General features: G+C 33.3%; 2 non-coding genes across 2 annotated transcripts; both read right to left on the minus strand.

The window, feature by feature from the left end:
* Positions 1-4,103: 4,103 nt before the first annotated feature.
* Positions 4,104-4,176, minus strand: TRNAA-AGC (transfer RNA alanine (anticodon AGC)). The gene has a single exon. It is a non-coding gene; the product is annotated as a tRNA-Ala (tRNA).
* A 2,704-nt stretch (positions 4,177-6,880) lies between these two features.
* Positions 6,881-6,952, minus strand: TRNAP-UGG (transfer RNA proline (anticodon UGG)). The gene has a single exon. It is a non-coding gene; the product is annotated as a tRNA-Pro (tRNA).
* Positions 6,953-22,707: the final 15,755 nt, after the last annotated feature.

Genomic DNA, 22,707 nt, shown 5'->3' on the forward strand with positions numbered 1-22,707 from the left:
ATGCATTCCGTTGCATTGCCACTAGAGCATATGCATTCCTTTGGGATAGATAAATTTCACCACAAACTAAGTTTTTGAAAACACTTTTATTTTATATTTATTTTTTAATTTTTAATTTATTAATTTTTTTAGTTTTTAATTTTAGTTGTCAAAACCTAGATATGTCAAAACTACTTCTTTGCTACCCTTTAACAATATTTATATGCTTTTAAGTTTATTTAGTTTCTTTTTATTACTAAGTTTACTTCTATTTCATGTTAAAAAAAAATGTGCTAGTAAACATAATTAATAAACCCAGTTGCTTAATATATTTTAAATACTTACTCCATTTGTATTTATTTCATTTTAAATAAAAGTTTACCGTAATTAATAAACCCATGTGTTTAATACATTCTCCGAAAAAACAAATTTGTTTGTATTAAGATAAATTACAATGAATAGGAAGAGAAGAAATCTCGAAAATAAGTAGAAGGTTGAGAATTTTCACTCAACCACGCAATCAAACTTGATAGACTCATGTGCAATTCTACCGGCAACGCAATTCTACCCCCAACAATTGCTTGAAACTAAGAAATGAGAGAGATAATGCTGATTTTTAAGGGGAACATCTGAACTTCAGAGATCAATTTCATTCCTCTAAAATCTGATTTGTAGATAATAATTTGAGGATATATATAGTCTCCCCACAAAAGAAGTTAGTGGCCTGGATTTAATCTCAATCCACTTGAATCTCCACCAAAGACCAGGTCAATTTGACCATTACATACTTTATGAATTAAAAATAAATAAAGTTTTCTAACAACTCATCTAATGATGCTTGCAACTTCATCTTCATTTCAACTGTTTAAATATTCACTTCTAAAGCTCCAAATGGTTCTTTCTCAATCGAATAAGCTTGTAACACATGAAATGAGAGTTGAACAAAGCCTATCCAATTTTAGAGATGAAGAATAAATGCTTGTTGAATCTTCTTGGCTGGTCTAGTTGGAACATTTGGATCACTGTGATCCTTATCATCTTCGCCCTCTTCAAAAGGATTCGTCCTCGAATCAGAAAAATCATCACCTACATCAAAAGGACTCAAGTCAACAACATTAAAAATTGAAAGTAGAATGTGTTGAAAATTCTCCAGGAAGATCATTTTATATGCATTGTTATTAATTACTTTAAGGACTTGATTAGGGTTATCCCCTCTTGGATGTAACTTTTTCTTCCTTTAAGATGGAAATCGCTCCTTGCGAAAATGTATCCAAACCCAGTTATCGGGTTGAAAAATCATTTCCTTCCATCCTTTGTTAATTCTTTAAGCAACTTTGAAATTTTGTTTCTCAATTGTCTCGTTCACCTCTTTATGGAATGTTTTGATCAGACCTTAATTATGGTTGCTTTACTCACAAAAATATTTAATTCTTAAAATAACTTTTTGTTTCTCAATTGTCTCCTTTCACCTGTTTATGCAATGTTTTGATCAGATCTGCCTTACTTGTGGTTGCTTTACTCAAAAAATATTAGAATGAATAGGAAGCAAATCAAGAGGAGTAAGTGGATTAAATCCATAAATATCTTCAAAAGGAGAACAATGAGTAGTACTATGAATTGCTCTAAAGGAGAACGATACTATGCATTGCTCTATTATATGTCATCTCACAAATGGCAAACATTCGTCTCAAGACTTAATATTCTTAGAAATAATAGGCAGATTAAATCCATAAACATTTTCAGAAGGAGAACAAATGAGTGGTACTATGAATTTCTTTAAAGGAGAACGGTACTATGAATTCCTCGGTTATATGTCATCTCTACAAATGACAAACATTAGTCCCAAGACTTAATATATTCTTAGAAATAATAGGCAATAATCCAATTTATCCCACACCATACTTCTCAAAAGTGACTTAAAAATTTAACTATCCCTATCTTTTTTGCGAGTAGCAAACCACATTTAAAGGTGTATACAGCCCATATAAAATATCTATCCCATTAAGGCACCACCATATTATAGAGCATTTAGGAATACAGAGCGGGGTGTTCAAGGTATCGATCCCCGTACCATCGCATGCAAACAGAGCACAGTACCATCTTAGCTACATTTCCACAATTCTTGCATAACAAAACCCAAAACTGTGCGTCGTGAAAATGAAAAAATATTTCTGATCGTTATGTTAAAAATAAGGAAAGATTGAATAGAAATAAAATATTAATAACTAATAGTTTCTTTAGGAGATGCACTCTACCATCTTAGCTTAATCCCCATAATTCTTACATAACAAAACCCAAAACTGCAGGTCATGAATAATAGTGAAAATGAAAAAATATTTCTGCTCATTAGGTAAAAAATAAGGAAAAATTGAATAGAATAAAATATTGAAAATGAAAACTATCCCTTCTCATTATATCATAAATAAGAAAAATTTGAAATAGAAATAGAATATTTGGTAGTAGGATTCCTTTGGAGATGCAGGGTATCGCACCGTACTTCTCACATGCGAAGCTAGCGCTCTACCATCTGACCTACATCCCCACAATTCTTACGTCATCAAATCCTAAACCTACCATCACCAATAATAGTGAAAATAAAAAAATATCTATGCTCAATATATCAAAATAAGAAAAGATTGAATAGAAATAAAACCATTTGAGCTACATCCCAAGCAAAAAATATCTCTGCTCATTATGTCATAAATAAGGAAATATATTTTCTTCTAGAGATGCAAATATGCAAAGTAACGATCCCTATACCTCTTGCATGCTAAGCGAACGCTCTACCATCTAAGCTACATCCCCACAACTCTTATATCACAAAACTCTAAATTTTCTCTCATAAATAATAGTGAAAATGAAGAAATATTTAACGAATAGATTCTTTCGGAGATAAGAGGTATTGATCGCCATACCTCTCGCATGCTAAGCGAGTACTCTACCATCTGAGCTACATTCATACGATTCTTACATCACAAAACCCTAAATGTCTCGTCATCAATAAGTACTCTACCAGTCCCCATCTTGCAAAGCAAGTGCTCTACCATCTAAGCTACATCCCCATGATTCAAATGAGGTATCAATCCCCATACCTCGCGAGCGCTCTACGAGCTACATCCCCACATTACTTGCACCACAAAATCCTAAATTTTATGTCTTTAGTAATAGTGAAAATGAAGAAATATTTAATAATAGATAGTTTTATTTTGGAGATGCGGGGTATCGATCCCTATACTTCTCGCATGCAAAGCGAGCGCTCTACCACCTGAGCTACATCCCCAAGATTCTTACGACATAAAACCCTAAACGTCTTATCATCAATAATAGTGAAAAAGAAAAAATATCGCTACTCATTAATCTTTTAGAGATGCGAGTATGGATCCCCATACTTCTCACATGCTAAGAAAGCGATCTAAAATCTAATCTACATTCTCAGGATCCCCATACTTCTCACATGATAAGAAAGCGATCTAAAATCTAATCTACATTCTCATGATCCCCATACTTCTCACATGCTAAGATCTAAAATCTAATCTACATTCTCAGGATCCCCATACTTCTCATATGCTAAGAAAGCGATCTAAAATCTAATCTACATTCTGATGATTCTGATTCTTACATCAGAAAACCCTAAACGTCCCGTCATCAATAATAGTGAAAATGAAAAAATATCTCCGCTCATGATGTCATAAATAAGGAAAGATTGAATAGAGTTTCTTAATCTAATCTACATTCTGATGATTCTGATTCTTACATCAGAAAACCCTAAACGTCCCGTCATCAATAATAGTGAAAATGAAAAAATATCTCCGCTCATGATGTCATAAATAAGGAAAGATTGAATAGAGTTTCTTAATCTAATCTACATTCTGATGATTCTGATTCTTACATCAGAAAACCTTAAACGTCCCGTCATCAATAATAGTGAAAATGAAAAATAACTCGGCTCATGATGTCATAAATAAGGAAAGATTGAATAGAGTTTCTTAATCTAATCTACATTCTGATGATTCTGATTCTTACATCAGAAAACCCTAAACGTCCCGTCATCAATAATAGTGAAAATGAAAAAATAATTCGGCTCATGATGTCATAAATAAGGAAAGATTGAATAGAGTTTCTTTTGGAGATGCGGGGTATCGATCCCCGTACCTCTCGCATGCTAAGCGAGCGCTCTACCATTTGAGCTACATCCCCGGAATTCTTGCATCACAAAACCCTAAATTTTCCATCATCAATAATAGTGAAAATGAAGAAATATCGCTACTTAACATGTCATGAATAAGGAAAACTTAAAAGAAATAACATTTTTAATAATAAATAGTTTTGTTTTGGAGATGTAGGGTATCAATCCCCATACCTCTCGCATGCAAAGCAAGCGCTCTACCATCTGAGCTACATCCCCACGATTCTTATATCACAAAACCCTAAACGTCTCGTCATCAATAATAGTGAAAATGAAAAACTATACCTGCTCATTATATCGTAAATATGAAAATTTTGAAAAGAAATAATATATTTAATAATTCATTCATTTGGAGATGCAAGGTATTGATCCCCGTACTACCCACATGAGAAGCAAGTGATCTACCATTTGATCTACATCCGCACAACTCTTACATTGAAAAATAATAAACATCCGGTCATCAATAATTGTGTAAATAAAAAAATATCTCGGCTCATTATGTCATAAATAAAGAAAGATTGAATAGAAATAAAATATGAATAACAAATAGTTTCTTTTGAAGATGCAGGGTATAGATCCCCGTACCTTTCGCATGCTACGCAGGCGCTCTACCATCTGGCTAAATACCCACAACTCTTAAATCACAAAACCCTAAATTTTTCGTCATCAATAATAGTGAAAATGAAGAAATATCGTTACTCTACATGTCAGGAATAAGGGAAAATTGAATGTAAAAAATATTGACATAAATAAAGTTCATATCCTATAATTCCTACCTTGTACCGGTAAGATTATGAATGACCAAGCTCAAATTATTTTGGTTGAAGCTGCATTGCCACTAAAGCATATGCATTCCTTTGGGATAGATATTGAAACAATACATTTGAATTTTAAGCAAAATTTCACCACAAACTAAGTTTTTGAAAACAACTTTTATTTTATATATATTTTTTAATTTTTTTAATTTTTTAATTTTTTAATTTTTTAATTTTAGTTTTCAAAACCTACATTCATATGTCAAAACTACTTCTTTGCTATCCTTTAACAATATTTATATTGTAAAATGGGATCAACTTCTTTAAGTTTATGTAGTTTCTTTTTACGGATATGTTTACTTCTATCTCATATTAAAAAAAATGTTCTAGTAAACATATTTCCTCTTTTATTGGTATATATACCTACTCTATTTGTATTTACTTCATTTTAAATAAAAGTTCACAGTAATTAATAAACCCATGTGTTTAATACATTCCCTAAAAGACAAACTTGTTTGTATTAGAATAAATTACAATGAATAGGAAGAGAATAAATCCCAAAAATAAGTAGAAGGTTGAGAATTTCACTCAACCACACAATCTAACTTGATAGACTCATGTGCAATTCTACGCCCCCAGCAATTGGTTGAAACTTAGAAATGGTAGAGATAATGCTCGAATTTTTAAGGGGAACTTCTAAACTCGAGAGATCAATTTTATTCCTCTAAAATCTAATTTTCACATAATAATTACTTGAAACTTAGAAATGGTAGAGAGGGGAACTTCTAAACTTGAGAGATCAATTTCATTCCTCTAAAATCTAATTTTTACATGATAACTTGAGGACAGGAGGATATTTATAGTCTCCCCACAAAAGAAGTTAGTGACCTCGATTTAATCTCAATAATAGTGAAACTTAGAAATAGTAGAGATAATTTTTAAGGGGAACTTCTAAACTTGAGAGATCAATTTCCTTCCTCTCGAATCTAATTTTTGAAAATTAAGAAATATTGCTACTCAACATGTCATGAATGAGGGAAAATTGAAAGTAAAAAATATATTTAATAATAGATAGTTTTATTTTAGAGATGTAAGGTATCAATCCCTATACCTCTCGCATACAAAGCAAGCGTTTTACCATCTGAGCTACGTACCCACAATGCTTATGTTACAAAATCCTAAACATCTCGTCCTTAATAATAGTGAAAATGAAAAACTATCTCTGCTCATCATATGAAAATTTTGAAAAGAAATAATATATTTAATAATCGATTCATTTGGAGAAGGAAGGTATCAATCCCGTACTTCCCACATGGGAAGCTCTACCGTCTGAGCTACATCCCCACGATTCTAACATTAGAAACCCCTAAATGACCCGTCGTCAATAATTGTGAAAATGAAAAAAATATCTCCGCTCATTATGTCATAAATAAGGAAAGATTGAACAGAAATAAAATATTAATAATAAAAACCAAATAGTTTCTTTTGGAGATGCGGGGCGCTCTACCATCTGAGCTACATTCGCACACAATACTTCCACCACAAAACCCGCTACATTCCCATAATACTTGCACCACAAAACCCTAGAAATATTGCTACTCAACATGTCATGACTAAGGAAAAATTGAAAAGAAATTACATATTTAATAATAAATAGTATATTATTTTGGAGATGCAGGGTATCGATCCACATACCTCTCACATGCAAAGCGAGCACTCTACCATCAGAGCTACATCCCAACAATTCTCATGTCACAAAACCCTAAATGTCTCGTCATCAATAATAGGTCCAAAATGGTAGAATATTAGGTATAATTTATGAATCACTTCGACATAGAATGCATTGATATTATAACTTGGATTATCATTCACATTCACAATTTCATGGGAATGTATGTATTTAACGTGTGTCATTTTATTGTACTTATTTACTTCATTTTATTCTACAATCTCTCTTGAAGGGGCATTTCGAGAATCGAACTCGAGCCCTCTTGCACCCAAAGCGAGAATCATACCACTAGACCAAATGCCCTTATTATGCCACTTAAAACGTATGTATGAATCCTTGGGCCTAGGTATTAAGGTCGTATTTTGTCATATTGCATGAAACACATGAAGTCCTCGATGCACTTGAACTGAAGCCATGGATGTAGAATGTGTCTTAATAACATAATAAGCACAAATAGCTCTCTACAAGACCTGCTTCAGATTTGGATAGGCATACTCACCAAAAGTGGGTAAAATGAAATGATATTAAGAGCATTATCATTATAGTTTTAATCGCCTTAATTTTTGTTTTTGTTTTTCTTTTTTTTTTTTCTTTATTACATAAGATGGCAAGTATAAAGCCTTGGGGTGTAAAGAAAGACTTTAGGTTGCTACTTAATGGCCAAGCCCTTGCGAACATGTTTAAGTTTTGATATCTCTTTTCTAATTCCTTTATGTCGACTTTGTTGCCCAACAATTGATGTAGAGAAGTTAAGAGGTATGTTTGAAAAGTAAATAATAGGAACAACAAGTTTATATAAATATGAAGTCCTTTGATAAGAAAAGATTTAGATATAGGGGCATTTGAGGTTGCACCGTAAGTGAGGGTCGTACCACTAAACCAAATGCCTTTTCTTAAATACCCAATATTTTTTGCTTCTACTCAAATATATTTTTCTCTATGTCGTTGGACGGCTATAAAATGAAACGTTGATGGTCTAATATTTTACTTGTAAGTAAGGCATTTTATATTGAATTGTTATAATATACCAGGGTTATCAAATAAACCAACAGCCCAACAAAGGAAACAAACTAATCAATTTGGGTTGGATTGATTCGGTTTAGTTTATCAGTTTGTTTGATTTAATTCTTCTATTTTGCCTCTATGACAACAAAATAAAGTTGTATTGAATGGACCTTAGTTTCATTTATGACAAACTCATACGAAACATACTGGCATTAGTAGTACTAAGAGTTGGAATCTATAAGCATTTCATGAACTTAAGTGCAAACCATGCTTCTTTAAAGATGAGATGAACTTTAGTTAAGTAATGGGAACTTTAAATTACTTCATGTGGAGCTTCAATTACTCTATGCTAGTTACAATCTTTAGGATTGACTAATTGGACACAAGTTCATGGATTTAGGGAAATTTTTGTGCAATTATCAACTACAACTTATGTTTCCAAATTTTTAGGTCATAATTTAGGTAGTTGGTGTTATGAGTCCTAAACTTGTTTTTTACATAATATGGTAGTTGAACTGTCATTCCGATGAGATGGACAAAGAAATTGTCTTTGAAATGACTAATAGACCTAGGTTCATCGTTGTTGTCTTCTAACTGTGATTTTGCAAAAAGCTTAACTAATATAAACTATTATCCGACAAGATCTTTAAGTTAAATCAAGAATATACCCTACACATCATTCAAGATGGCAATAAAATGGAGTTAAATTGAACCCACTTTAGTTTCGTGTTTGGTGTGTTCAAGATAAAGCATAATTGTATTTATGATATTGAGCTTGGGGTCTATAAGAATTTAATGATCATAAGAGAAATTCCAGTTTTATTAGAGGAGACCAAATTTATTTAAGGTACTAGGAATTCGACATGGCTTAAGAGTTGCGTGGGTGCTCATTTTATCCATGTTCTCCACTTCCTCCCATTTCCTCCTCTTCCTCCATCACATTCTTTATTTCTCTTCCCATTTCTCAATCTCCAACTCATTCGTTCTTCATCCCTAACCAATGCCGATTTGAATAAAGAAGGAGAAAAAGAAAGAGAGTGAAGGAAGTCGGAGAGTTATTAGGGATAAATGGAGAAAAAAAATTCTTTAAAATAATAAACAGACCCAAGCTCATCGTTGTTGTTGTCGTTTACTTGTGATTTTGCAAAAAGCTTAACTAATATGAAATATCAAGGTAAATCAAGAATATATCCTGCACATCATTCAAGATGACAATAAAATGAAGTTCAATTAAACGCACTTTTAGTTTCCTGTTTGAAAGGTTCAAGATGAAGCATAATTGTATTAATGATATTAAAGAGATTCATGTTTTATTAGAAGAGATCAACTTCATTTAAGGTACTAGGAGTTTAAACTACTTCCATCGTAATTTCAATCACTCTACCAAGATTACAAATTTAGGGTTGGCTAATTGGACATCAATTCTCTACCTTTAGGTTATAATTTAGGTAGTAACCATTATAATATTAATGAGCATAAGAGTTACAATTCTTTCATGGACTATATGTGTTATAGTTAAAAGAATATATATATATATATATATATATATTATATTATGTATGTTGAGGTTTGGATAAAGCACAAAGTAGCAAGGAACACCATTGTCAACTCTAGAACCACCCACAACTAATGATCGAGACTAATGCAAAATATTTTAGCATCCTTTGGCATCGAGATACAGGAAAGATGAACGCCGTCAAATTGGAAGCTTTATCAGTCTTAAGAGTCACAATGAGAACTCTAATCAAGCTGGAGCCTTGGACTAGGCAAATCATTTTGTGATAGTTGAAACGGATGACTTTGACGTCGTGTTAGGGATGAACGTCCTACTTGAACACAAAGTCATTTACATGTCCCTAGCAAAATTCCTAGTAGTAACGGAGTCTAATCCGACGATCATTCAGAAAAACATCCATCAACCAAGAGGGGTGAAAATGATGTCGATACTACAGTTGAGAAAGAATCTTAGCCATGATGAATCTACGCTTGCTGCTATTGTTGTAATTGAAAAGGGGAGCTCGAATGAGCCAACCTCAATAGAAACCTTGTTGCCACTACATGAACACCACGACGCAAAACAAGAAGGTTAGATAATGGATTTATCCCAACCAGGAGAGATAAATCACAAGATTAGTTTTATGTTGCAGTCGAGATCGCCTGCCACAAACAAATGTCATGTGGCTGAGCTTGAGCTAGCTAAATTCTATGAAAAGCTAAATGACTTATTAACTGTCGAGTTCATTAGACCCCCAAAGGCTCTTTGTCAGTGATCACTCAAATGCTAGGCAAAGACACCAAGCCAACGCCAATATTGGAGAAGGAAGACAAAAACAAGCCACTGAAGCAACACATATTCACATAGAAATACCAGACGGATGAAGAGAATGGTTAGTCAGAAGTGTCGACAACAATAGTTTCAAGAAAAATAGAGAGTTCATATAAGTTAACGTTAGATCAACTTCGAGTTCAAAGCAACAAGAACCAAAGACGGGTGCGAAAATACTATAGACTAGTCGAAGTTATCAACAAGATTATCAAGACATCATATAGGATCCAATTGCTCTTATGGATGCGGACTAATCTTGTTGTGCAGGTGGTATGACGTCATGCAAAGAAGAAAAAATTTCATGCGAAGAAAGTAGGAAAGACACCAACAGAGAAGACATGAAGAGTCAGCGAACCGAGAAGTGATTTTCAATAGCTCCTAGTAGATTGGAAGAGACTCCTCAACGAGGGACTAGGGCATTTCAAATGCTTCCCATGCTTCCCTTCGGTTGTGGGCTGGATCTTCTAACTATTTACGTGAGTTCAAATGCTATTCAATGAAGAGTCAACGAACCGAGAAGTGATTTTCAATAGCTCCTAGTAGATTGGAAGAGACTCCTCAACGAGAGACTGGGGCATTTCAAATGCTTCCCTTCGGTTGTGGGCTGGATCTTCTGACTATTTACGTGAGTTGGGCTTGGAGCATGCATGTAGGTTGAAGAATGCTTCCCTTGTTCTTCTTCCTTTTTTTTTTTTTTTTTTGTTTTTTTTTTATACCAAACATCCATTTAAATTATTTCTTTATTCAATTTGATATAATTTGATATAAATATTTCTTTACGTGATCCTTATACGACTCACTAAAAATTTTGGTACCCTTCTCATTCCTATTCTGCCTCTTCTCGCTCTCTGAAACTTCTTTAAATGTTATTGTTGACCTAAGTAAAACTACTATTGAGAGATTAGTGCAATAGAGAATCTGTGCCCCTTAACATAACAAAGAGTTCCTAGAATTGAACTCAAGGCCTCTCGCACCCGAAGCGATAATCATACCACTAGACCAAATTCCCTTATTGTGAATCTATAATTTTTAGTTGCTAGTCCATATGTTTTATGCGCCTCTATATTTAAAATTTATCCACATGTTTTTGTGCTTTAGAACCTACCTTGTGCCTTTAAGATTATAAATTACCCAAAATTATTTTGGTTGAAGCTGGTGCATTGCCACTAAAGCATATGTGCATTCCTTTGGGATTTACTTCGTCCCTTTCACAATTTTACTACGTTAGCATTCTTTGCTCTTGCTACCATACCAAGAATAACTTATTGATCATTAATCATTTTTGAAGTAAGACTAATATGGAGATGCTGTACATCCCCACAATTTCTTAAAGGGGCACATTTTAAGGATTGAACTCAAGACCTCTCGCACCCAAAGCAAGAATCATACCACTAGACCAAATGACCTTGTTATGCCATTTGAAACGATTTCAACAACTTTTCAATTACTCAAATTAGAGCTAAAACGAAGAAATTACCGTCGAGACAACATACCCAACGTGATGATGTGGCAGCAAAATCAAAATGATGGACAAATCAAAATATATCAAAGTATGACATTTATAATTTTACAAGAGTAACAAAGGGCTGAGTTTTTCTTATTATTATATTTCTAAATAAAATTATTTTTACAAAATATAAATTTGAATCTAACCGTTACTGACATCGATTTTTATTATTACTATATTATATTATTATATTATTATATTTTAACATTTTGGTAGTTACTCACATAGTTTTTATTATTATTATATTATTATATTTATAATAAATTTTGAATTTTCATTTGACCGTTACTCACATAACTTTTTATTATTATTTATTAAAAATTTTAAATAAATGAATTTAGAAAATTTTCTTATTTATTTACTTTTAATCTCCGCCTTCCATTCTTCCTAACACAATCCAATGGTCGATATTAATTCCTACATTTTGCCACTTTTATTCTCTATATAAACTCATCAACTTCCCCCACATTTCATATACACAGCTTCCATACATTCTCCAATCCTCATTTGTTCAAAGTCTCCATTATTTGTTGCTCTCTCCAAGCTTCTAATTTTATTTTTATTCATTTTATTCTCGAGAGAGTTTTTTTTTTTGTAATGTGAGAAGATAGTTGTGAGTGCTCCAAATTGTAAATCTACTCTTTGAAAGAGTTGTGGTGTGTTACTATCAAATTCTAATACTTGTACCGGTTTGATCTTGTGTCGTGGAAAGGATTGAGTTTGCTCTTGAACTCGTAAAAAGAGCAATGTAGCGGTTTGACTCTGGTCCGCGGAAAGAGTCAAGAAAGTTGTTTATTCAAATTCCCAAGAGGCGTTTGGGGAGTGGAGTAGGTCGAGTTTGACCGAACCACTATAAAACTACGGTGTCATCATTTCTAACTCTTTCCTATTTAATTTCAAAATTATTATTGTGATTTATTGTATGTTCTACTTGATTGTTGTTTTGACTTGAATTATTTTGTTCTGGGAATTATCATCCTCTACTTATTTGTAAAAAGTTTCATCATTAGAAAAATTAATCACGTTTAAACACTTTTATGGTTAAAACCCTATTCACCCCTCTAGGATTGCCATACCATACCCATCCAACAATAGAAAATAAGGTTGGAATTAAAAAAAATTTAGTTGGCAGATACATAAATCTACGGATTAAAATTGGCCAATAATATCTGTTTACTGAAAATAGATATAGAGTTAGAGTAATATCTTATTTACAGAATTGAAAATGTTTACAGAATTCACAATCTATTTACAGAATGAAAATAATTACAAAGGGGAGGAGGGAAGATTGAAGGAAGACTTGTTGAACAGAATTTAAAAATAAAACCCGAAAATATCAGAGGGCATGACACTCCATTAAATTTTGTCTAACACAAAATATCAGAATTTTAACAATGTAAATTAGAGAAATAATTTTATAGAATTCAAATTTGAAACTGATGTCATGGGCTCACATAGGTTGACTTGGATTTCAAAGGACAAAATCGAACTTTCATTAAGGATATATACGTGACAACGACTTAAGCTAACCAGGTAAGTCACTTTACTATCGGCATGGTTATATTTGATGTTGAGACGTGCCCTGTGGTTCTGCACGTGTTATATATATTGATATGTGTGAATTGTCTGTGAATCGATATGCTTCTTATATGTTATGTATATGTTATAATATGTGAATTGTATGATAATAATTATGTACGATGTGTTTAAGGATATGTTTGAGATAGGATACAAAAATGATGCCCAAAACAAAATGTAACGATAGGAGTAAATTACGTTCATGAAACGTTAAGGTTAGGTTGCATACCGGAGTGATATGAATAAGAGAGATTGATGGAAGAATACGGTTAGGTTCTAGGTAGAAAGGTATAGGTTTGTGATAGATTGATAGAACAATAGCGTTAGGTTAAGTTCTTGTAATGAGATGACTAAGGTACGTTCACGTAATGATATGTCTGTGATATCTCTAAGAATGTTAAGGCTATGATAAGTTAGAGAACGATATGATTACGAAGTGTTTACGTTATGACTTGTTTATGATATGATACATTGTGATGCAATATGTCATGGTATGATGTGTATGTGATGAAATGATATGTTAAAAGCATAGAACGTTATGTTAGGTCTCTTAAATTGTGTGTATACAGCATGATATGAATGACATGAAATTACGATAAATGGCATGAAATATAACCCCGTTAGAATTATGTTTGATTTGAGAACTGAAGAATGAGAAACGATATGGCATGAATGATGAACGATATCTTAAACGATATGAAAAATGATATGATATGTACACAATGCTACCAGGGTTGTATTAAAGGATAATGAAAATGGAAAAGTTTTGGGGCCTCATGCATTATGTGTGCTCGTGCATTTGGGGAGGTACCCCTATCCCATCACGAGGGTACGGACTTGTACATCTAATGGCAGGACAACGATCGTTATGTTTTGCATAGCGGTGACGGTTACTAGTTCTAGCGGGTGTTCAGCCTAAGGGGCTCCTAGAGTATGCCCACCAAATAAGGAAAGTGGCCCAGCGGTGTGCGAACTAGCTGGTGAGCCCATACTAGCACGTATGGGCTGTGTGTAGAGTATATGGTACATGTCAAAAATTACCCATTAGGACAGCACCGTAGGAAAAACGGAATGAAAGATAGGTCCTATCATCTCATTGCATGTGATTGTTGCATTTAACCCCAATAGTGGGGTCATTTACCGAGTATTTCTTTAAATACTCAAGCCATGTGCTACTACATTTTTCAGGTTAAGGCAAGGCATTCCTGTACGACTGACGACGCCATCACAACTCGAGACCATGGCACATGCAGGATAGTGATATTTATTTTCTTAGACTTAGGCTAGAATAGGATGTTTTTAACTTAAAACGCTTATTTATTTTATTTTTCTTTTGTTTTGTCGTTTTAAAGATGTTTTCGAAACACGTAAGTCCATAGCTGTGTTTTAAATGAAGTCTTCCGCATTCAATGTTTATGCTACGTATACAGTAGCGACCTGTAGAAAATTTTGGGTAGTTACAGTTTTGATCAGATCTGCCTTACTTGTGGTTGCTTTACTCACAAAAATAATAGAATGAATAGAAAGCAAATCAAGAGGGGTAAGTGGATTAAATCCATAAACATCTTCAAAAGGAGAACAATGAGTGGTACTATGAATTGCTCTAAAGGAGAACGGTACTATGAAGTATTGCTCTATTATATGTCATCTCTACAGATAGCAAACATTCGTCCCAAGACTTAATATTCTTAGAAATAATAGGCAGATTAAATCCATAAAGATTTTCAGAAGGAGAACAATGAATGGTACTATGAATTGCTCTAAAGGAGAACGGTACTGAATTCCTCTATTATATGTCATCTCTATAAATGGCAAATATTAGTCCCAAGACTTAATATATTCTTAGAAATAATTGGCAATAATCCAACTTATCTCACACCGTACTTTTCAAAAGTGACTTAAAAATTTAACCATCCCTATCTTCCTCTATTATATGTCATCTCTATAAATGGCAAATATTAGTCCCAAGACTTAATATATTCTTAGAATTAATTGGCAATAATCCAACTTATCCCACACCGTACCTTTCGAAAGTGACTTAAAAATTTAACCATCCCTATCTTTTTTGCGTGTAGCAAACCGCATTTAAAGTCGTATACAGTCCATATAAAATATCTATCCCATTAAGGCACCATCATATTATAGAGCATTTAGGAATATAGAGATGTAAGAGTTGTGCGGATGTAGATCAAATGGTAGAGCGCTCACTTCTCGTGTGGGTAGTTCGAGGGTCAATACTTTGCATCTCCAAATGAATGGATTAGGATGTAGATCAAATGGTAGAGCGCTCACTTCTCGTGTGTGGGTAGTTCGAGGGTCAATACTTTGCATCTCCAAATGAATGGATTATTAAATATATTATTTCTTTTCAAAATTTTCATATTTACGACATAATGAGCAGGGATAGTTTTTCATTTTCACTATTATTGATGACGAGGCATTTAGGGTTTTGTGATGTAAGAATCGTGGGGATGTAGCTCAGATGGTAGAGTGCTTGCTTTGCATGCGAGAGGTTTGTGGATTGATACCCCGCATCTCCAAAATAAAACTATTTGTTATTAAATATGTTATTTCTTTTCAAATTTTCCTTAGTCATGACATGTTGAGTAGTGATATTTCTTCATTTTCACTATTATTGATGACGGAAATTTTAGGATTTTGTGGGGCAAGTAATTTGGGAATGTAGCTCAGATGGTAGAGCCTCGCTTAGCATGTGAGAGGTATGGGGATCGATACCCCACATCTCCAAAATAAACTATTTTTTATTAATAATTTATTTCTATTTTATATTTTTTCATTTTTACTTTTATTGATGACGAAAAATTTAATGTTTTGTGAATTAAGAATCATGGGGATGTAGCTTAGATGGTAGAGTACTCGCTTTGCATGCCAGAGGTATGGGGACTGGTACCCGCATCTCTAAAGGATAACTATCAATTATTAAATATATTAATTATTTTCAATTTATTTTTATTTATGACATAATGTGCAGAGATAGTTTTTCATTTTCACTATTATTGATGACGAGACATTTAGGGTTTTGTGATATGAGAATTTTGGGGATGTAGCTCAGATGGTAGAGTGCTCGCTTAGCATGCGAGAGGCACGGGGATCAATACCTCTTATCTCCGAAAGAATCTATTTGTAGCGATATTTCTTATGATAGAAAATTTAGAGTTTTGTGATATAAGAGTTGTGGGGATGTAGCTTAGATGGTAGAGCATTCGCTTAGCATGTAAGAGGTACGGGGATTGATACTTTGCATTTGCATCTCTCGAAGAAACTATTTGTTATTAATGTTTTATTTTTATTCAATATTTCCTTATTTATGACATAATGTGCAGAGATATTTTTTTCGTTTTTACTATTTTTGATGAATTTAAAGTTTTGTGATGTAAAAATCGTGGGGATGTAGCTCAGATGGAAGAGCGATCACTTTGCAGCGAGGATGTAGCTCAGATGGTTTTATTTCTATTCAATCTTTTCTTATTTTGACATATTGAGCAGAGATATTTTTCTATTTTCACTATTATGGGTGATGGTAGGTTTAGGATTTTATGAAGTAAGAATTTTGGGGATGTAGCTCAGATAGTAGAGCGTTCACTTCGCATGTGAGAAGTACGGTGCGATACCCTGCATCTCCAAAGGAATCCTACTACCAAATATTCTATTTCTATTTCAAATTTTTCTTATTTATGACATAATGAGCACGGATAGTTTTCATTTTCACTATTGTTGATGATGGGACGTTTAGGATTTTGTCCTATAAGAATTGTTGAGATGTAGCTAAGACGGTAGAGTGCACTCTTTGCATGCAATAGCCACGGGGATCGATACCCAGCATCTCTAAAAGTAACTATTTGTTATTAATATTTTGTTTTTATTTAATCTTTCCTTATTTATGATATAATGAACAGAGATATTTTTTTCATTTTCACCATTATTGATGATGGGAAGTTTAAAGGTTTTGTGATGTAAGAGGTACGGGGATCGCTATCATGCATCTCCAAAGGAAAACTATCAATTATTAATCTTATTTATGACATAATGATCAAAGGAAGTTTTTCGTTTTCACTATAATTGATGACGGGACGTTTAGGGTTTTGTGATGTAAGAATTGAGGGGATGTAGCTAAGATGGTTGAGTGCACTCTTTGCATGCGAGAGGTACGAGGATTTTGGGTTTTGTTATGTAAGACCTGTGGGGATGTAGCTAAGATGGTAGAGTGCATCTCCTGAAGAAACTCATTAATATTTTATTTCTATTCAATTTTTCCTTATTTTTGATATAATGAGCATAAATATTTTTTCATTTTCACTATTATTAATGACGTGTAGTTTTGGGTTTTGTCAGGTAAGAATTATGGGGATGTAGCTAAAATAGTAGAGTGCATCTCCTAAACAAACTATTCGTTATTAATATTTTATTTCTATTCAATTTTTCCTTATTTTTGACATAATGAGCAGAAATATTTTTTCATTTTCACTATTATTGATGGGGCACAATTTTGTGTTTTGTTAGGCAAGAATTGTGGGAATGTAGATAAGATGGTAGAGTGCTCTGTTTGCATACGATTGGTATGGGGATCGATACCCCGAACACCCAGCTCTATATTCCTAAATGCTCTATAATATGATGGTGCCTTAATGGGATAGATATTTTATATGGATTGTATACGACTTTAAATGTGGTTTGCTACACGCAAAAAAGATAGGGATGGTTAAATTTTTAAGTCACTTTTGAAAAGTATGGTGTGGGATAAGTTGGATTATTGCCAATTATTTCTAAGAATATATTAAGTCTTGGGACTAATGTTTGCCATTTGTAGAGATGACATATAATAGAGGAATTCATAATACCATAGAGATACATATAATAGAGGAATTCATAATACCAATTCATAGTACCACTCATTGTTCTCCTTCTAAAAATCTTTATGGATTTAATCTGCCTATTATTTCTAAGAATATTAAGCCTTGGGACGAATGTTTGCCATCTGTAGAGATGACATATAATAGAACAATACTTCATAGTACCGTTCTCCTTTAGAGCAATTCATAGTACCACTCATTGTTCTCCTTTTGAAGATGTTTATGGATTTAATCCACTTACACCTCTTGATTTGCTTCCTATTCATTCTATTATTTTTGTGAGTAAAGCAACCACAAGTATGACAAGAGTGCCGGCCAAGTTCGTTGGCATGTAATGCCTTAGCGCCCTCTTCCCAGCTACCTCTGCAGTGATATTCGAATTCAATGAGATCTGTTGAGCCGCCCCGAGTGCAAGTGCGATGTGTCCTTCCTTCAACAGGGTTTGGCTTGCCCCTTGTATAGGTTTGAGCTATGAAGCTGACCTTCTTATTATAATAAGGTCATAGAGGGGCCAGAAGTAGCTCAGGGCATAGGGGCAGGGGTTCAAGCTGTTCAAGCTTGGCTTAGTTGATCCATGATTTATGTTTCGTCTTTCATTTCCTTTTCGACCTCTCCATTTTTATTCATAATAGGAAATTCCTACGACATGGTAGATCGGTTCTGGACCATTTACAGTTATTGCTTCTGTAAACATAGTAGCTAAATAATCCCAACGTGTTACATAAGGTAGATATTGTATAATTTTCTTTTACTTCACCTTCTTTGTATGTAACTAAGTTGAGCTGAAGGTCATTCTTATCTAGTTTAGTTATTGAGACAATTGAAAAAGATTTTTACTTGTTGAGGGGATCCTTTATCCTTGCCTTTAATCATTGGGTTTAGACATTACTTCGGTGATCTTTAATCGTTTCAAAATGGCAGCTTTTTATGATTACATTGGAATAATCCCGCAAAAGGTGGATTATTCAGAACGGGTTCCATGGACAACGGGGATGGAATAGCGGAGGAGAAATTACCAAACGTCTAGCATTCCCTCACGCTCGGAACTTTTTTTGAAAGGAAAGGATTTTTTCTTGAATCATCGTGGTTCTAGGATGAATCTAAGGTTTCTGTAACTACCCAAAATTTTCTACTAATTTAAGGTCACTACTGTATACGTAGCATAAACATTGAATGCAGAAGACTTCATTTAAATTCCATAAAACATAACCTATATCTTAAAACACAGCGATGGACTTACGTGTTTAAAAAACATCTTTAAAATGACAAAACAAAATACTAAATAAAATAAATAAGCGTTTTAAGTTAAAAACGTCCTATTCTAGCCTAAGTCTAAGAAAATAAATACCACTATCTTGCATGTGCCATGGTTTCGAGTTGTAATGTCGTCGTCAGCCGTACAGGAATGCCTTGCCTTAACCTGAAAAATGTAGTAGCACATGGCTTGAGTATTTGAAGAAATACTCGGTAAGTGACCCCACTATTGGGGTTAAATGCAACAATCACATGCAATGAGATGATGGGACCTATCTTTCATTCTATTTTCCCTACGGTGTTGTCCTAACGGGTAATTTTTAACGTGTACCATATACTTTACACACAACCCATACGTGCTAGTATGGGCTCACCAGCTAGTTCGCACACCGCTGGGCCACTTTCCTTATTTGGTGGGCATACTCTAGGAGCCCCTTAGGCCGGACACCCGCTAGAACTAGTAACCGTCACGACAGTGCTATGCAAAGCATAACGATCGTTGTCCTGCCATTGGATGTACTAGTCCGTACCCTCGTGATGGGATAGGGGTACCCCCCCAAATGCACGAGCACACATAATGCATGAGGTCCCAAAACTTTTCCATTTTCATTATCCTTTAATACACGTGTACATATCATATCATTTTTCATATCGTTTCAGATATCGTTCATCATTCATGCCATATGGTTTCTCATTCTTCAGTTCTCAAATCATACATAATTCTAACGGGGTTATATTTCATGCCATTTATCGTAATTTCATGTCATTCATATCATGTTGTATACACACAATTTAAGAGACCTAACATAACGTTCTATGCTTTTAACATATCATTTCATCATATACACATCATACCATGACATATTGCATCACAATGTATCATATCATAAACAAGTCATAACGTAAACACTTCGTAATCATATCGTTCTCTAACTTATCATAGCCTTAACGTTCTTAGACCTATCACAGACATATTATTACGTGAACGTACCTTAGTCATCTCATCACAAGAACTTAACCTAACACTATCGTTCTATCAATCTATCACAAACCTATCCCTTTCTACCCGAAACCTAACCGTATTCTTCCATCAATCTCTCTTATCCATATCACTCTGGTATGCAACCAACCTTAATGTTTCATGAACGTAATTTACTCCTATCGTTACATTTTGTTTTGTGCATCATTCTTGTATCCTATCTCAAACATATCCTTGAACACATTGTACCGTAATTATTATCATACAATTCACATGTTATAACATATACATAACATATAGGAAGCATATCGATCCACAGACAATTCACACATATCAATATATATGACACGTGCAGAACCACAGGGCACGTGTCAATATCAAATATAACCATGCCGGTAGTAAGGTCACTTACCTGGTTAGCTTAAGTCGTTGTCACGTATATATCCTTAATGAAAGTTTGATTCCGTCCTTTGAAATCCAAGTCAACCTATGTGAGCCCATGACATCAGTTCCAAGTTTGAATTCTATAAAATTATTTCTCTAATTTACATTGTTAAAATTTTGATACTGTGTGTTAGACAAAATTTAATGGAGTTCCATGCTCTCTCATCTTTCTGGTTTTATTTTTAAAGTCTGTTCAACCAAGTCTTCCCTCAATCTTCCCTCCTCCCCTTTGTAATTATTTTCATGGTCAATTGGGTAAACATTTTCAATTATAATTATTACTCTAACTCTATATTTATTTTTAGTAAACAGATATTATTGGACAATTTTAATCCGCTACTATTAATAGATTTATGGATCTACTAACTAAATTTTTTTAAATTCCAACCTTATTTTCTATTGTTGGATCCGTATGGCAACAGTAGAGGGGTGAAGGGTTTTAACCATAAAAGTGTTTAAATGTAATTAATTTTTCTAATGATGAAACTCTTTACAAATGAGTAGAACATGATAATTACGGGAACAAAATAATTCAAGTCAAAACAACAATCAAGTAGAACATACAATAAATCACAATAATAATTTTGAAATTAAATAGGATAGAGTTAGAAAAGATGACACCATAGTTTTATAGTGGTTCGGTCAAACTCGACCTACTCCACTCCCCAAATGCCTCTTGGGAATTTGAATAAACAACTTTCTCGACTCTTTTCGTGGATCAGAGTCAAACCGCTACACCGCTCTTTTTACGAGTTCAAGATCAAACTCAATCCTTTCCACGCCACGGGATCAAATCGGTACAAGTATTTGAATTTGATAGTAACACACCACAACTCTTTCAAAGAGTAGATTTACAATTTGGAGCACTCACAACTATCTTCTCACGTTACACTAAAAAAAATCTCTCTCAAGAATAAAATGAATAAAAATAAAATTGGAAGCTTGGAGAGAGCAACAAACAATGGAGACTTTGAACAAATGAGGATTGGAGAATGTATGGAAGTTGTGTATATGAAATGTTGGGAAGTTGATGAGTTTATACAGAGAAGAAACAGAAAAGTGGCAAAATGTAGGAATTAATATCGACCACTAGATTGTGTTAGGAAGAATGGAAGGTGGAGATTAAAAGTAAATAAATAAGAAAATTTTCTAAATTCATTTATTTAAAATTTTTAATATAATAATAATAAAAAGTTATGTGAGTAACGGTCAAATGAAAATTCAAAATTTATTATAAATATAATAATATAATAATAATAAAACTATGTAAGTAATGGTTAGATTCAAATTTATATTTTGTAAAAATAATTTTATTTAGAAATATAATAATAGGAAAAACTCTGCCCTATGTTACTCTTCCAAAATTATAAATGTCATACTTTGATATATTTTGATTTTTCCATCATTTTTATTTTGCTGCCACATAATCACGTCGGGTATGTTGTCTCGACTGTAATTTCTTCGTTTTAGCTCTGATTTGAGTAATTGAAAAGTCGTTGAAATCGTTATTCCCAACCTTGTACTGTAGACAGTTCAAAACACTGAAAATAGTTAAATCATTAAGAGTAGGTTTGTTATCATCAAAACATCAATTAACTAATTTATTGAAATTAATTAAAGTGAGATCAAGGGCCCGCCAACATCTATAACATCCAATGCTAACAAAAAAATCTAATTAATTCAATATGAGATCTGATTACTACTAGTAAAATATGAAAGAAATTTGATCCTAAATTAATTTCTTATAACCATAACTATAGAAAAAGGAAATCTCAGATAGAATTTTACAACAGACCAAAATCTTCCCAGATAAATAAATGTGCATCATATTCTCCCGTTGAAACACCATTTTACTTTTTCTCAAATCTGACTTTTTTTTTTTCTGTTTATTTTTTTGGATGAACTGTGATGTTTATATTTGGATGAACTGTGATATGGGGTTGAGGAAAGAGGATGCAGATGAGAGGTTAGTGGAGAGAGGTGGGTAAATTTTATTTTTATTTTTATTTTTATTTTTAATTTTAAGTAATGGTTTTTAGTTATTTATTTATGAATTATTATTATTATTATTATTTTGATGTATATATTTTTTTA

This window comes from Cucurbita pepo, chromosome 3 (assembly GCF_057944985.1).
Source record: "Cucurbita pepo subsp. pepo isolate OVF chromosome 3, ASM5794498v1, whole genome shotgun sequence".
Taxonomy (NCBI): domain Eukaryota; kingdom Viridiplantae; phylum Streptophyta; class Magnoliopsida; order Cucurbitales; family Cucurbitaceae; genus Cucurbita; species Cucurbita pepo.